The sequence below is a fragment of the Eumetopias jubatus genome, unplaced genomic scaffold (assembly GCF_037043125.1).
Source record: "Eumetopias jubatus isolate StellerSeaLion01/CBP00866 unplaced genomic scaffold, mEumJub1_p1.0 scaffold_5, whole genome shotgun sequence".
Taxonomy (NCBI): domain Eukaryota; kingdom Metazoa; phylum Chordata; class Mammalia; order Carnivora; family Otariidae; genus Eumetopias; species Eumetopias jubatus.
This window is the reverse complement of record NW_028274811.1, coordinates 76,743,371-76,762,096: the sequence shown is the minus strand read 5'-3', so window position 1 is coordinate 76,762,096 and position 18,726 is coordinate 76,743,371.

Genomic DNA, 18,726 nt, shown 5'->3' with positions numbered 1-18,726 from the left:
AAATACGCCCAAAATCTAGTGTGTGGCACTTATCTGTTCACCAGCCTGATCATATTTGATCATATTCTATTTTTTTTGTATTTTTTCTTTTTTTTTTTCTTTTTTCTTTCTTTCCCTTTCTTTTCGCCCAGTTTCAGGTCTCTTCTTATTTGTTTAGTGTATATTTTTCTGGGGTCGTTGTTATCCTGTTAGCATTTTGTTCCTTCATTCATCTATTGTCCTCTGGACAAAATGACAAGACAAAAAAAATCACCTCAAAAAAAAAGAACAAGAGTCAGTACCAACTGCCAGGGACCTAATCAATACAGACATTAGTAAGATGTTGGAACTAGAGTTCAGAATGATGATTTTAAAGATACAAGCTGGGCTTGAAAAAAGCATGGAAGATATTAGAGAAACCCTCTCTGGAGAAATAAAAGAACTAAAATCTAATCAGGTCGAAATCAAAAAGGCTATTAATGAGGTAAAATAAAAAATGGAGGCTCTACCTGCTAGGATAAATGAGGCAGAAGAGAGAATTAGTGATATAGTAGCCAAATGATGGAAAATAAAGAACCTGAGAAAAAGAGAGAGAAACAACTACTGGATCACGAGGGCAGAATTCAAGATATAAGTGATACCATAAGACAAAACAATATTAGAATAATTAGGATCCCAGAAGAAGAAGAAAGAGAGAGAGGGACAGAAGGTATATTGGAGCAAATTATAGCAGAGACCTTCCTTAATTTGGGGAAGGAAACAGGCATCAAAACCCAGGAGGCACAGAGAACCCCCCTCAAAATCAATAAATATAGGTTAACACCATGACATCTAATAGTAAAACTTAATGAGTCTCAGAGACAAAGAGAAAATCCTGAAAGCAGCTCGGGACAAGAGATCTATAACCTACAATGGTAGAGACATTAGATTGGCAACAGACCTATCCACAGAGACCTGGCAGGCCAGAAAGGACTGGTATGATACATTCAGAGCAGTAAATGAGAAAAATATGCAGCCAAGAATACTATATCCAGCTAGGCTGTCATTGAAAATAGAAGGAGAGATAAAAATCTTCCAGGACAAACAAAAACTAAAGGAATTTGCAAACACGAAACCAGCCCTACAAGAAATATTGAAAGGGCTCCTCTAAGCAAAGAGAGGTTAAAAGTAACATAGACCAGAAAGGAACACAGACAGTATACAGTAACAGTCACCTTACAGGCAATACAATGGCACTAAATTCATATCTTTCAATAGTTACCCTGAATGTAAATGGGCTAAATGCCCCAAACAAAAGAAACAGGCTATCAGATTGGATAAAAAAACAAGACCCATTGATATCCTCTCTGCAAGAGACTCATTTTAGACCCAAAGACACCACCAGATTGAAAATAAAGGGGTGGAAAACAATTTACCATGCTAATGGACACCAAAAGAAAGCTGGGATGGGAATCCTTATATGAGACAAATTAGATTTTAAAACAAAGACTATAAAAAGAGATGAGGATATATATATATATATTTACACACACACACACACACACACACACACACACACACACACACACACACACATTGGAATATTATGCAGCCATCAAAAAGAATAAAATCTTGCCATTTGCAATGACGTGGATGGAACTGGAGGGTATTATGCTGAGCAAAATAAGTCAGTCAGAGAAAGACATGTATCATGTGACCTCACTGATATGAGGAATTCTTAATCTCAGGAAACAAACTGAGGGTTGATGGAGTGGTGGGGGGTGGGAGGGATGGAGTGGCTGGGTGATAGACATTGGGGAGGGTATGTGCTATGGTGCGCACTGTGAATTGTGCAAGACTGTTGAATCACAGATCTGTACCTCTGAAGCAAATAATACATTATATGTTAAAAAAAAAAAGAAGAAGAAGAAGATAGCAGGAGGGGAAGAATGAAGGGGGGAAATCAGAGGGGGAGATGAACCATGAGAGACTATGGACTCTGAAAAACAAACTGAGGGTTCTAGAGGGGAGGGGGTGGGAGGATGGGTTAGTCTGGTGATGGGTATTAAAGAGGGCACATTCTGCATGGAGCACTGGGTGTTATATGCAAACAATGAATCATGGAACACTACATCAAAAACTAATGATGTGGGGCGCCTGGGTGGCTCAGTCGGTTAAGCGACTGCCTTCGGCTCAGGTCATGATCCTGGAGTCCCGGGATCGAGTCCCAGATCGGGCTCCCTGCTCAGCAAGGAGGCTTCTTCTCCCTCTAACCCTCCCCCCTCTCATGTACTCTCTCTCTCTCTCTCATTCTCACTCTCTCAAAATAAATAAATAAATCTTTAAAAAAAAAAACTAATGATGTAATGTATGGTGATTAACATAACAATAATAATAAAAAAAAGAGAGATGAGGAAGGACACTATATCATACTTAAAGGGTCTATCCAATAAGAAGATCTAACAATTGTAAATATCTATGCCCCTAACATAGGAGCAGCCAATTATATAAGCCAATTAATAACAAAAGCAAATAAACACATCGACAACAATACAATAATAGTAGGGGACTAACACCCTCCTCACTGAAATGGATAGATCATCTAAGCAAAAGATCAACAAGGAAATAAAGACTTTAAATGACACACTGGACCAAATGGACTTCACAGATATATTTGGAACATTCCATTCCAAAGCAACAGAATACACATTCTTCTCTAGTGCCCATGGAACCTTCTCCAGAATAGATCACATCCTAGGTCACAAATCAGGTCTCAACAGGTACCAAAAGATGGGGATCATACTAAAGAATGAATGGGTCAACCAGGAAATTAAAGAAGAATTAAAAAAATTCATGGAAACCAATGAAAATGAAAACACAACTGTTCAAAATCTTTGGGATGCAGCAAAAGTGGTCCTAAGAGGAAAGTATATAGCAATACAAGCCTTTCTCAAGAAACAAGAAAGGTCTCAAATACACAACCTAATCCTACACCTAAAGGAGCTGGAGAAAGAACAGCAAATAAAGCCTAAACCCAGCAGGAGAAGAGAAATAATAAAGAGCAGAGCAGAAATCAATGAAATAGAAGCCAAAAGAACAGTAGAACAGATCAACGAAACTAGGAGCTGATTCTTTGAAAGAATTAATTGATTCATTTATCAATAGAAAGATTGATAAACCCCTGGCCAGACTTATCAAAAAGAAAAGAGAAAAGACCCAAATAAATAAAATCATGAATGAAAGAGGAGAGATCAAAACCAACACCAAAGAAATACAAACATTATAGGAACATATTATGAGAAACTATATGCCAGAATATTAGATAATCTGGAAGAATTGAATGCATTCCTGGAGATGTATAAACTGCCAAAACTGAACCAGGAAGAAATAGAAAACCTGAACAGACCTATAACCACTAAGGAAATTGAAGCAGTCATCAAAAATCTCCCAAAAAACAAGAGTCCAGGGCCAGATGGATTCCAGGGGAATTCTACCAAAAATTTAAAGAAGAATTAATACCTATTCTTCTGAAACTGTTCCAAAATCGAAATGGAAAACTTCCAAACTCGTTTTATGAGGCCACCATTACCTCGATTCCAAAACCAGAAAAAAAACCCATCAAAAAGGAGAATTACATTCCAATATCCCTGATGAACATGGATGCAAAAATTCTCACCAAAATACTAGCTAATAGGATCCAACAGTACCTTAAAAGGATTATTCACCATGACCAAGTGGGATTTATTCCTGGGCTGAAAGTTTTGTTCAACATCTGCAAATCAATCAATGTGATACAATACATGAATAAAAGAAAGAACAAGAACCATATGATCCTCTCAATAGATGCAGAAAAAGCATTTGACAAAGTAAAGCATCCTTTCTTGATCAAAACTCTTCAGAGTATAGGGATAGAGGGTACATACCTCAATATCATAAAAGCCATCTAAGAAAACCCCACAGCGAATATCATTCTCAATGTGGAAAAACTGAGAGCCTTCCCCCTAAGGTCAGGAACACGGCAGGGAAGTCCACTATCACCACTGCTATTCAACATAATACTAGAAGTCTTAGCCACAGCAATCAGACAACAAAAAGAAATCAAAGGCATCCTAATCGGCAAAGAAGAAGTCAAATTCTCACTGTTTGCAGATGATATGATTTATGTGGAAATCCCAAAAGACTCCACCCCAAAACTGCTAGAACTCATACAGGAATTCAGTAAAGTGGCGGGATATAAAATCAATGCACAGAAATCAGTGGCATTCCTATAAACCAACAACAAGACAGAAGAAAAAGAAATTACAGAGTCGATCACCTTTACAATTGGACCCAAAACCATAAGATACCTAGGAATAAATCTAACCAAAGAGGTAAAGAATCTGTACTCAGAGTACTATACAATACTTATGAAAGAAATTGAGAAAGGCACAAAGAAATGGGAAAATATTCCATGCTCATGGACTGGAAGACCAAATATTGTGAAGATGTCAATGCTACCTAGAGCAATTTACACATTTAATGCAATCCCCATCAAAATACCATCCACTTTTTTCCAAGAAATAGAACAAATATTCTTAAAATTTGTATGGAACCAGAAAAGACCCCAAGTAGCCAGAGGAATGTTGAAAAAGAAATGCAAAGCCGGTGGCATCACAATTCCAGACTTCAAGCTCTATTACAAAGCTGTAATCCTCAAGACAGTACAGTACTGGCACAAAGACAGACACATAGATCAATGGAACAAAATAGAGAGCCCAGAAATGGACCCTCAACTCTATGGTCAACTAATCATCGACAAAGCAAGAAAGAATGTCCAATGGAAAAAAGACAGTCTCTTCAAAAAATGGTGTTGGGAAAATTGGACAGCCACGTGCAGAAGAATGAAACTGGACCATTTCCTACACCAAACACAAAAATAGACTCAAAATGGTTGAAAGGCCTAAATGTGAGACAGGAGTCCATCAAAATCCTTGATGGGAACACAAGTAGCAACCTCTTCGACCTCAGTCGCAGCAACTTCTTCCTAGAAACATCACCAAAGGCAAGGGAAGCAAGTGCAAAAATGAACTATTGGGACTTCATCAAGATAAAAAGCTTTTGCACAGCAAAAGAAACAGTCCACAAAACCAAAAGACAACTGACAGAATGGGAGAAGATATTTGCAAATGACATATCAGATAAAGGGCTAGTATCCAAAATCTATAAAGAACTCATCAAACTCAACACCCAAAGAACAAATAATCCAATCAAGAAATGGGCAGAAGACATGAACAGACATTTTTCCAAAGAAGACATCCAAATGGCCAACAGACACATGAAAAAGTGCTCAACATCACTCAACATCAGGGAAATCCAAATCAAAACCTCCATGAGATACCACCTCACACCAGTCAGAATGGCTAAAATTAACAAGTCAGGAAATGGCAGATGTTGGCGAGGATGCGGAGAAAGGGGAACCCTCCTACGCTGTTGGTGGGAATGCAAGCTGGTGCAGCCACTCTGGAAAACAGTATGGAGGTTCTTCAAAGAGTTGAAAACAGAGCTACCATACCACCCAGCAATTGCACTACTGGGTATTTACCCCAAAGATACAAATGTAGGGATCCAAGGGGGTACGTGCACCCCGATGTTTATAGCAGCAATGTCCACAATAGCCAAACTATGGAAAGAGCCAAGATGTCCATCGACAGATGAATGGATAAAGATGTGGTATATATATACACAATGGAATATCATGCAGCCATCAAAAGGAATGAAATCTTGCCATTTGCAATGACATGGATGAACTGGAGGGTATTATGCTGAGAGAAATAAGTCAGTCAGAGAAAGACATGTATCATATGACCTCACTGATATGAGGAATTCTTAATCTCAGGAAAGAAACTGGGTGTTGCTGGAGTGGTGGGGGGTGGGAGGGATGGGGTGGCTGGGTGATAGACATTGGAGAGGGTATGTGCTATGGTGAGCACTGTGAATTGTGCAAGACTGTTGAATCACAGACCTGTACCTCTGAAACAAATAATACATTATATGTTAAAAAAAAAAAGAAGGTAGTAGGAAGGGAAAAATGAAGGGGGGGAAATCAGAGGGGGAGTTGAACCATGAAAGATGATGGACTCTGAGAAACAAACTGAGAGTTCTAGAGGGGAGGGAGGTGGGGGGATGGGTTAGCCTGGTGATGGGTATTAAAGAGGGCACATATTGATGGAGCACTGGGTGTTATATGCGAACAATGAATCATGAAACACTACATCAAAAACTAATGATGTAATCTATAGTGATTAACATAACATAATAAAATAAAATTTAAAAAAATAAAAAAATTTAAAAAATAAAGTGGGAAAAAAATAAAGAAACTCCTTTAAAAGTAACATTTGTGCTTTGATTTTCTAAATGGAGATAATACATTTTATAGACCAAATTAGAAGACTTAAAATATGACTTACTTGTGTTTATTCTAATTTGTGTAAGAATCTGAGTATCAATATATCCCCTCTTACATTATCCTTACTCAGGAATAGTGTTATGAAGATCATTTTCACTTTTTGACATACTTCATTTGAAATCTTGTTTCATCACTGCTTCTGAAAATATTGTTTCAGGTAAGAAGAAAGAAGGTAGAGATGTCATTGAAGGTAACAAGCTAATCATGCAGATAATATTTGTGTTCTGTATAACCATTTGGGGGGCATTACAACAGTCAAGAATCTTATTCTTCCCTGCATCTCTAAAAACTAAGTTTTTGACAATGCTTACAGAGTAACACAATTCAGTGTGACTAAGAAGTGCTAATCAAATTATGAGTCCAAATAAAAAGAGTCCAAATAAATATAGCATTGTGTCATAATGTTTTTAATAATGATAAATAACCACTAATGAGATAAACCCTAAACTGGACCTAAGACCCAGACATACAACAGATGCTCAATAAATATTTGTTGAATATTTCAATTAATTTATTTGATGTCAGAATAGAGAGGATCTGTTATTTGTCTCCCTGATAAAAATCCTATAATTAAAATCTACAAATTTTTGCTTGACAGTTGTAGAATCAGAATAAGAGGATTCACTGCTTCATAAGCCACTGAGCTGTGATGGTCAAAGCACTCATCCCTTTAGTAGAGGAGGATGTACAAGGTCAGAATTCTCAGGTGGTCATAAGGACTCTCCCCTCCTGGGACAGAAATAAACAAAAAGCTTGAGCCCCTCTTTTTGAGGTTCTTGGCAAACATTCTCCCTATCTGTTAATAAATATAATTTTATTTTGACTGCAGTAGAGTACAAACTGATTGAGGTTTCAACTCTCTCAAGTTACACTCACACTTATCCACACCTTCTTGATTCTACACCCCAGTAACCCCAAGCCCCCCAGAGGCATATTCAGCAACTTTCTTGAATGGCATAGTCAACTGGCTACTCTCAATTATGCATTCACTCTTAATAGTCTGACACTTCAAAATCTGGAAACCATTTACCATGTTCTTATTTTCAGTCACTACCATGTCTGATGTTCTGTTAAGGCTACAGTTTTATATATGCAACAGCAAGCAAATAAGGTGAGATTAAGTATTACCTTCTGGTTATATTACACTGAAATAAACCTCTAGCAAATGTCTGTCATTCTTACTTTGTTCTAGGATTTTGGTTGTTTTGAATACTGTTTAAAATGACTAGGCCAACAAGTAGGGTTTGTAAAACATTTAATTGTCCCCAGATTCCTTCTCTTTGACATCTTTAATTATATTCAGATATGTATCATAAAATCATGATAAGAGGTCTTAGAAGTTTGAAAAGTCTAATAATTTTGACATGAGCACATAAAAGCATATTTAGTATATTCTCTATATGAAAGCAAGTATATCTAAATTGGAATACATTTTTCCATTTGTTTTTTATTCAACTTTTCTTCCATTTCTTTCTCCTCATTTGGCTTTCTCTTGGTGATATTCAATAACTAGTAAAGCCAGACAAGAGCAAAAAAGAAAAAAAGTGTTGATCAAACTATAATTCATTGGTTTCAGATGCTCATTCCTGAGTTATATATTTGTCCTATTACCATGTTATTTTTTAGCATTTTTCTTGCTGACAAAGCAATAAATGGAGTTCATTCTATCTAATAATTATCTCTACAGTATAGAAATTGTACTTTCCACAGTACTATATAGCTTCTTGAAAGATCTGCAAAGCAATTTCTAGATCTTACAATAACTAAAATTGCAGGTTTAATTTCTATTTTAATGTACAATGCAAGTTGGTGCCATATTTGTTTACCCTGTCAATTTTCTATTGTATAACCTATATATCGTAAGATTCTTCAGTGATCCAAATGGCTAAATGAAGTCTGCCAGAGTTTCTAAAGTGAGTAAATGAAGAACAAACTCAAATTCTGTAGCTGGAACACAAGAAAAATTATTTTAACTTAGAAAAAGAACAGCAGGTGTTGTAGACATCCACCTCCAAAGGGGAGAGTCTTGGGATTACTCACCACCCTTATCAGAATGGAACCTTCACCATGCTTCCTTCAAAGTCCTCAGAGCTGAAATCTCAACAAGATGTGTTTAGGAAGTGAAGGCAAGTCTGTATACCTGCACCCAAACCATAAAGAGAGCTTCTTGTTTAATTTTCTATTATCATTTTATATTTTTATTATGTTAATCACCATACATTACATCATTAGTTTTTGATGTAGTGTTCCATGATTCATTATTTGCATGTAACACCCAGTGCTCCATGCAGAACATGCCCTCTTTAATACCCATCACCAGACTAACCCATCCTCCCACCCCCTCTGCTCTAGAACCCTCAGTTTGTTTCTCGGAGTCCATTGTCTTTCATGGTTCATCTCCCCCTCCAATTTCCCCCCCTTCATTCTTCCCCTCCTGCTATCTTCTTCTTCTTTTTTTTTTTTAACATATAATGTATTATTTGCTTCAGAGGTACAGATCTGTGATTCAACAGTCTTGCACAATTCACAGTGCTCACCATAGCACATACCCTCCCCAATGTCTATCACCCAGCCACCCCATCCCTCCCACCCCCCACCACTCCAGCAACCCTCAGTTTGTTTCCTGAGATTAAGAATGCCTCATATCAGTGAGGTCATATGATACATGTCTTTCTCTGACTGACTTATTTCACTCAGCATAACACTCTCCAGTTCTATCCACGTCATTGCAAATGGCAAGATTTTATTCCTTTTGATGGCTGCAAGATATTCCATTGCATATATATACCACATCTTCTTTATCCATTCATCTGTCGATGGACATCTTGGCTCTTTCCATAGTTTGGCTATTGTGGACATTGCTGCTATAAACATCGGGGTGCACATACCCCTTTGGATCCCTACATTTGTATCTTTGGGGTAAATACCCAGTAGTGCAATTGCTGGATCATATGGTAGCTCTATTTTCAACCTTTTGAAGAACCTCCATAATGTTTTCCAGGGTGGCTGCACCAGCTTGCATTCCCACCAACAGTTTTAATGTATTTTCTTTGTATCTTCTTAATAGATATATTACATAGTTGAAATTATATAGACAATTTCATGTTTTACTTTTTACTTAGCAATTTATAGGCATTCCATAACATAACCTTCCAGCTGAACATTGGAGTTTTATATAATTTTGCTATGATAAATAGTGCTATTAAAAACTGTTACTCATGCTTTTAACTTCTTTTCTTTATTTTCTTAGCAAAATCTCTAGAAATACAATAATTAGATTAAAAAGTATGACCAATACTGACAAATTTCCGAAAACTACAATCACCAGTTTTCAAGAATGCCTTGCCCAATGCATCTTTACAGCATTATGCATTATAATTTTTATACTTGCTTATTTGCTAGGCAAAATAAAAATACATAAAAACATGACCTATTATTCTCCACATGCACAGTGAGAACTAAGACCATATCCGATATTAGTTGTGTACCTCCAGTAGCCAGTTCAGTTGTTGACACATATTAGGTATTTAATAAATATTTGTTAATGAATATTTTTGAATGAACACAGTAATTTGCTATTTTGTTTATTACTCACATTTAACATTTTTGTATATGCATTTTTGCATTTATTTTTTCTCTTATACAAATGAACTTTTCATGTCTTTTATCTATTATTATTTGGATCATAGTAAGTTTTTGTAGTTAGGATATAGCAGTTTTGAAAATTCATGCATCGAACCAAGTTATAAACCAAAATCTACCAGATGCAAAGATAACTAAAAAGAAACAAAATTTGAATGGCAGCCTTCAACAATCAATTGTTTATGTTCATTCAAGTAAATAAAAATAAGTGGCATATAGGAAATCTGTTATAATTAAGAAGAAAAAATGTACAATAACAGATGATTACACTTATCATGGTTAGTGTATGAGTAATGTGTAAAATTGTTGAATCACTGTTATACACCTGAAACTAACATAACATTGTATATCAACTATACTTTGACAATAAAATTTTAATGGAAAAAAACATTATTCCTAACTTTATATCTTACAGAGAATATTATATGCCCATAGAACACTTTTAAATGTGTTGTCTACCAGACCATAACATGCATGGCAGATGTTTCAAGCTGATTCCTTCTCCTGTGGATGCTTTCTTGAACCCATCGGAGGCTCCTCTACTGGGCCCTTCTGACTTCAAATTCTATAACATTAATGATATATTCTGTTCCTTCACAAGTCTGCTCCTGGTTGTCTGGTTGTCACTCTACACAGACTCTCACCATTGGAATCCCATCATTCCCTCTTTTGGATAAGACTGAAATGAGATCTACTCTGGCATGCTCTGTCCTGTGGGATCTATCTCTGATCCACAGAAAACATTTGTAATTCCTTTATTCTATTAAACTGTGGGCTAAAATCTGACTTTCATTCTCAATCATAGACTACAACAACTTGTCAGGTATGAGTCAGACAGCCCCCTCAACTCTTGCCTCCCTTTGTGTCTGAGACATAGGTAAGGGATTCACAGAATGACAACAGAAGTCTACCAAGACAATTTTCTAACAAAGCCCTTCTCACTCTTTGACCTCTTTTATTTTTTTTTCTTTTAAGATTTTATTTATTTATTTGATAGAGAGAGAGAGAGAGCACAAGTAAGAGGAGCAGCAGAGGGAGAGGGAGAAGCAGGCTCTCCTCTGAGCAGGGAGCCCAATGTGGGGCTCAATCCCAGGACTCTGATCATGACCTGAGCTGAAGGCAGACGTTTAACCAACTGAACCACCCAGGCACCACTTTGACCTCTTTTCTATATCCTTGATCTGGCCAAAGTTTCCAAAAGTCATGAATGTGCTTCTTGACATTTTTCTCTGTAACAGACGAGTATAAGGATTTAGCTCACCCTCACTTTGGCATTAGAAATCAGTTGTATTGATGCCTTAGTAAAAATTGATGTAGGAAAGGTCTTCACACATTCAACTAAAACAATATGCAATCAGAAATCAATGCAACTTTATCTGAAGAGCTAAAACCAGGCAAGCTCAAGCACAGAACACAATAGAAAATTCTATGTATACACTATGGCACAACTTTAAAAATAAAAGGGAAAAGGTAAGAAAAAGGTGAGGAAAAGCAGGAAAAGAAGCAATGGCAAGAAAAATATTGTCTGCTGGGAAAGGCCAATCCATTCCTGATGACTGATATTTCTTTACAAGAAACAGCTTTGCACCAACCATTCAGATCACATGCACCAACAGATTTCACGATAAGATACTAGTGGCTCAAATCATACTTTTCTTTCTATGTGGTGAAAAAAAAAAGAGATAGTTACTCATTTTTATTAGGACTTCCAATTAGCCAAACCCAAACAAAATCCAGAGATCTAGGGAACTATTTATATAGCCCACATAACTCAGCTTCCTGGGGCACAAAGCAGAGTGAGAAGAGTGAAACATAGATATAGAAGGAAATGGAAAGGGTCTAGCCCATTATGGAAGTTTGCAGAAAGTTTTTAATTGAAGTTTCCCAAGTTCCCAATTAAGGGCTTAGAATGGGATGGAGATCAGAATTTAGCATTTGCAACAGAAATATGTCACCTAATGCCTTAACTATTCCCCCAACCAGTATTATAGTCACTTTATAACATGTTATAATAAGGGCCACCCAGATTCTATTTCCTGAATGAAGATAAAAACTTTAGTTGATCTGCAAAATAAGAGATAGGCCTTCCCTTATTGTGAAATAGTCACATTAATTCTTTTTTAATGAGAGTGCAGTAAAGGATAATACTTTATAACCATTTAAGCAAGTTTAAGATTCATGATCCTAAAATTGTCAAACATCTGGATTATTTTCACCTCATAGTGATGATAAACCTGATAACAGCCCCTGTAAAACCATGGGAACAAGCTAGAAAAGGAATTATTTTAAGTAAGGTTCACATCTACTGAAATAAGGAAAGTATATGAAGCAAAACCACACTCACACAAAAATGAATAGCAAACAATAATCTGGAAGGCAAGAAGGTGACATAAAGGTAGAAAACAGAAAACGTATGAGTAGTCCATGGCAAATGCCTCCAACAGACCTGGGTTTCTCAAATGTCGAAGAAAAGGGACATTTTGGCCAAAGTACAAACCTTAGTTTACGTGAACAAATGAGAAAGAACAAGAGAAAGGAGATGTCTAATGACTCCAATTCTCATGAGACACGACTATACTTCAAAATTAGCCTCCATCAGATTTCCCAGTATGCATTCAATAAATTTACTTTTACTTGAAACACTTAAGTAAGTTCATGCCTCTTACAACCAAACACCTATTAAAGCTAGTATATCCAATGTTTTCTATTATAATTGATATCCTACCAAAATGTATTGGAAAACTAAAATTAAAATGGATCATAGGCCTAAATGTAAATGAAAGTCATAAAATCTTTAGAGGAAAACATGGGAGAAAATTTTTGCTACTTTGGGTTAGGCAAAGATCTTTAAAATACGACAAAAATATGTACAGTCCATAAAAGGAAAAAATCGAGAAGTCAGAGTTCATTCAAAATAAAAACTTTGCCCTTCAAATACATGGAATACTAGTCAAATTCAATAATGTCACAGGATACAAAATCAACACATGAAAATCAACTGCATACGCTAACAACAAATTTCCTAAAGAAGAAATTAAGAAAACAATTCCATTTACAATAGCATCAAAAAGAAAAAAATACTGGGACACCTGGGTGGCTCAGTCATTAAGCGTCTGCCTTCGGCTCAGGACATGATCCCAGGGTCCTGGGATCGAGTCCCACATCAGGCTCCTTGCTCAGTGAGGAGCCTGCTTCTCCCTTTCCCTCTGCTGCTCCTCCTGCTTGTGCTCTCTCTCTCTGACAAATAAATAAAAATCTTTAAAAAAAAAAAGAACAAAATACTTAGGAAAAAATTTAACCAAGGAAATGAAAGTCCTGTACACTGAAAACTGTAAGACATTGATGACAAAAAAATAAGAAGACATAAATATATGGAAAGATATCCTATGTTCTTGAATTGGAAAAATTAATATTGTAAAAATGTTCATACTAACCAAAGCAATGTACAGATTCAATACAATCCTTATCAAAATTCCAATGGCATTTTTCACAGAAATAGAAAAAACAATTCTAAAGTTTGCAAGAACCACTAAAGACCCCAAATAGCCAAAGCAATCTTGAGAGAGAATAGACCTGAAGGCATCACATTTAATGATCTCAACTACACTACAAAACTATAATAATCAAAACAGTATGGTACTGGCATAAAAACAGATCTGTATTCTATTGACCAATGGAATAGAATACAGAGCCCAGAAACAGACTCACACATATGTAGACAACTAACATGCTTAACATTACTAATCTTCTGGGAAATGCAAATCAAAACCACAATGAAATATCACCTCATATCTGTTAGGATGGCTTGTATGAGAAAGACAAGAGATAGAAGTATTGTTTAGGAGAAGAGGGAACCCTTGTACACTATTGGTAGGGATGTAAATTGATGCAGCCATTTTGGAAAACAGTATGGAGGTTTTTCAAAAATGTAAAAATAGAACCACTGTATGATCCAGCAATCCCACGTCTGGGCATATATTCAAAAGAAATGAAACCAGTATTTTGAAGAGTTATCTGCACTCCTATGTTCATTGCAGCATTGTTCACAATAGCCAAGACCTGGAAACAACCTAAGTGTCCGCCAAACAAATTAATGGATAAAAAAGATGTGGTATATATATGTATTTATATATTATTCAGCTATGAGAAAGAAGGAAATCCTGTTATTTGCAACAACACGGATTGGACATTATGCTAAGTAAATAATCCAGACATAGAAAGACAAGTATGTATGATGTCACTTAAATGTGGAATATAAAAATTTGAACTCAGGACTAAAAAGTAGAATGGTGGTTACCAGGGGATGAAGGATAGATGTTGGGAAGATGTTGGTCAAAGGGCATAATTTTTCTGTTATAAGATGAATAAATTCTGGGGATCTAAATTTATTTTCATTTTAGATTTTATTTATTTATTTGAGAGACAGAGACAGAGATAGTGAGAGAGAGCACAAGTGGGGAGGAGATGGAGAAGCAGGCTCCCCGCAGAGCAAGGAGCCTGACGTGGGACTTGATCCCAGGACCCCGGGATCATGACCTGAGCCGAAGGCAGACACTTAACCAACTGAGCCACCCAGGTGCCCCAATTCTGGGGATCTAATGTATAATATAGTGACTATAGTTAATAATACTGCATTGGATACATGAAATTTGCTAAGATAATAGATTTTAACTCTTCTCACTACACACACACACACACACACACACACACACACACGAGAGCACACACAAAAGGTAACAATGTGAGTGATGGACATGTGAATTAACTTGTGTGATTTCATTTCACAATGTCTATTCTTATCAAACTATCACATATATATAATTTTATATCAATTATACTTCAGTAAAGCTAGAAAAAACAAAAAAATATTTACAACAAAAATCCACATAATATTCTCAATCTTCACTATAAGCAATATTCTCCCTAATTTTGACCCCTCAAATAAACCTGCAGATAAAAACCTGTCAAATGGATAATAAACACGATGTCTTTTCCCACAGAATAAAAGGCAACACATAGTTAATTCCAATTTCTTTAGGAAATTTTATTGACTCTATCCGCCTTAGGGGTTTAAGGAGCTGCATTGATTATACCATTGCTCGAAGATTTAGGAGGAATTGACTGGCTGGAAAAAAAACACATACACATAGATTTGTAAACAAGCAATTAACTCATGGCTCAGAAGTTGTAACTAAGTGTTAATAATGCTCTCTCCTTCTTACAATTGCTTCTTACTTTTTATCCCTGTGTGCTTCCAATGGAGGGCAGAAGCCTTACATGAAAAGTAACACAGTTTAAGTAAACTATTTTATCAATATAACTGATCACCAACAAAAGTAATGACAGTAGTCTTTGATTCTGATTTTTGGAATAAGAAGATGTAACACAGCCTCTAGCTGATGAAGACAGTTAACCTAAAAAAAACAAGGCAAGCCGCAAAAACATGAGACATATGCACTAAAAGAACATAGGAATGGGACAGAAATGTGTCTTTGTCTTAAATCATGTCCACTGAATCCCAGAACCTGGCTTTAATCTAATGCCCCTGTTTTCTTCAACTTCCAAGGCCTAATACTCCTGGGTCTTTCCTTCAAATTATCACTTTTGCTTCAGCTTCATACTGCATGTCTTCAGCCAGTGACCCAACATTCATTCCCACTTACACAGTGAGGTGCAAAGTGATCCAGGACCAAATCATTGGCCAAATCTAGTCTCCACTCCCTCCTGAGGAAAAGAGTTAAAACAGAAGCTCCCCAGCAGCTAAAATAGAGGTCTGAATGGAAAGCCAAAGTAGTGATCAGTATAAAATTCAAGTACCCCAATAAATGTCAGATCACTGTAGTAATTGATTAAATGTGCAAAAGAGAAAATAGAGTTAAGGAATGAAAAAAATTATTTAAAACCAATATTATACCAAGTGCTTGTACACAAAGTACATCATAGTAACACTAGTCACAACAGCCAAAAGGTAGAAACAACCTAAATGTCCATTAAAAGATGAATGGATGAACAAATATGGTATGTATAAGAAATGGAATATTATTCAACCATTAAAAAGAAAAAAGTACTGATACATGCTACAATAAGGATGAATCTTGCAAATGTTGTACTAAGTGAAACAAACCAGACACAGAAGGTCATATGTTACATGATTCCATTCATATAAAATACCCAGAATACACAAATCCATAGAGACAGAGAGCAGATGCTGCTGAGGGCTGGGACAAGAGCAAATAGAGAATGACTGTTCAATGGGAATGAGGTTGCATCTGGGGTAATGAAAATGTTTTTGAGCTAGACAGAGATGGTAGTTGCAAGACATTATGGATGCACTAAGTGCCACTGCATTGTATACTTTAAAAGGGATAATTTTATGTTCTGTGAATTTCAACTCAGTTAAAAACAAAACAAAACTACTTTTAGCCATTTCTGCTTTCTGAACCCAGGGGCATTATTCAGAGGGTAAAACTGAATCTAGGTCCTCTTCTCTTCCATCTACAGAGGAATGATGGAGGAAGAAAGGAAAGGAAGACATTTAAAGTCTCTGCAAATTCTTTATTGTGGCTAATGATCTGTTACAACAAATCACCCTGATATAAAATTGGATATGAAGGAAGCTGAGTGACAGATAGTAACAATCAGAGAAGGATTTGAGAGGGAGAGAGGAAGAAGAGTCCACTAGTAAGAGGCCAGAGCCCATGGGCAAAGTTGGTCACTGAGAAGGTCTTGATGTCAAGAGAACCAAATAACATTTAAGAGCAGAGATATCGAACATCCCAGTTCATTTTGCAGAAAGGAAAGTTGCTGATTCTCTGAATTGAGCACAAAGCAGTGTAGAGATCAGACCTGCAAATGACACCCAACAAGAATAAGAATTTAAAGCCAGAGTGATGATAAAACTCATAACTCACTTAAGGATACGCAAACAATGAATCATGGAACACTACATCAAAAACTAATAATGTAATATATGGTGATTAACATAAAAAAAAAGAATCCACAGAAATCTACCTATGGCATTGGATCTCCTCCACATTGTATGGCCTTAGAATTACACCTTCAAATAACTGGATCACAAAATGTTAAACCACGTTTTTCAAAAGAATGAAGTCCATTCAATTATATTTGTACTAATAATACGAGTATTTTAAGTAAAAGCAAAAAGGTTTAAAAATTTTTATGTTATTTATTTCATTGTACTTGTGCTTTAAATTTCCATTTGTGTGTACCTTTATAATATATATTAATGCCAAAATTTTTAAATAAATAAAAGCAATATAATTTGGAGAAGTGTGCTTTAAAATGTTTTATTAGTAAGGGGTACAATTTGGAAAATATGGACACTATTGCTTCAGATGATAACATTTTATCTCATGTGGCTATATATTCTTGTTAAATTAAAATACGTAGAGAAAGAGCAAAAGTTCCCTTTGCCAAGCCATTCAATATGAAAGCATCTTATTTATATTTAAGTGACTTGGTGAAGCTTATGCTGGTGAAACTTCATCAAGATCCCTTTAACATGCATAATATCCCACGTTTTCAGTTGGCTTTGCCACACCAGCCTCCGGTATCTCCATGGCTGAGGAACCTGGTCCCACAAAACACTGACTTGCCTCCTTCTGCTCTGTAGAGATAACAGTTTATCACAGCTGTGATAATCATATCTCTGTGAAATTCCTTTTCAAATCTATGGCTTTCAACAGTTTCAGGGAAGAAAAAATCCATAAGCTGTCCAAAAACCTTTTGATTTAGATCAAAGTCTCAGGAACTGTTGAGCCCAATTTAAGTTTTTTGTAGCAACATATTTTCAAGCATCTATGATACCCTTTGCTAAAAATGTTTCACTTTGTTTCTCCCCAAACACCAATGTACATTTATAGTTATCTCCCTTATAAATCCTAAACTTTATCTCACTTATCAGTCATCGGTTTTTTTTCCCTAGAGCTATGCAGCACTCAGGAATAGTCTCCCTACCAATGTGTCTATCTATAAGATTTTAATCAGAAAAAATAGGTGTGTACAGGCTTTACTTAAATGGGAAAAATCACATAGAACACAATAGCCTATTTGCTCCTTTTCATGGGTGCTATGGGGTAGATTATAGACTGCCTATAGTTCTGCAGACATGAGCCTCAGGTCTTTTATAGCACCTATAGAAGGATATGATAGACAGAGGTTTGGGATGCACAAAATGGGCATTTGTGGGTTCAAATTCTGTCCTTGTCACACTTAGCTGTGACTTTCTTCTCTAATTCTTCACATATAAAGGAGTGTTTATGTTTAAAAAAATCTAACTTATAAGGTTAATGAAAACATTATGTGAAATAAGCTGTGATAAGTGTCTTGTGCTTTGAAGGAGTCAGCAAGACCCTCATATCTCATTTCATTACCCTATTCTTTGCACCATCATCTAGCTCCCCTTGCAGACATTCTTTTTTTAATAAATGGCAATTTATCCCTACAACTTCATCTAGTTCCAACACCCCTGGAGATATTCTTAATAAAATCTGAATACTCTCTGATCTGTTTCCTTCATTTGTTGTAAGTTTGGTTTGCAAATTGGGGCCAATAATTTTGGAAATAGCAAACCAATATATGGTTATGATCCCATAAATCATGTCCTCCTACAATGCTCAAACATTAAGTATTAGTTTGAGATTTACTGCATCAGGAAGCAG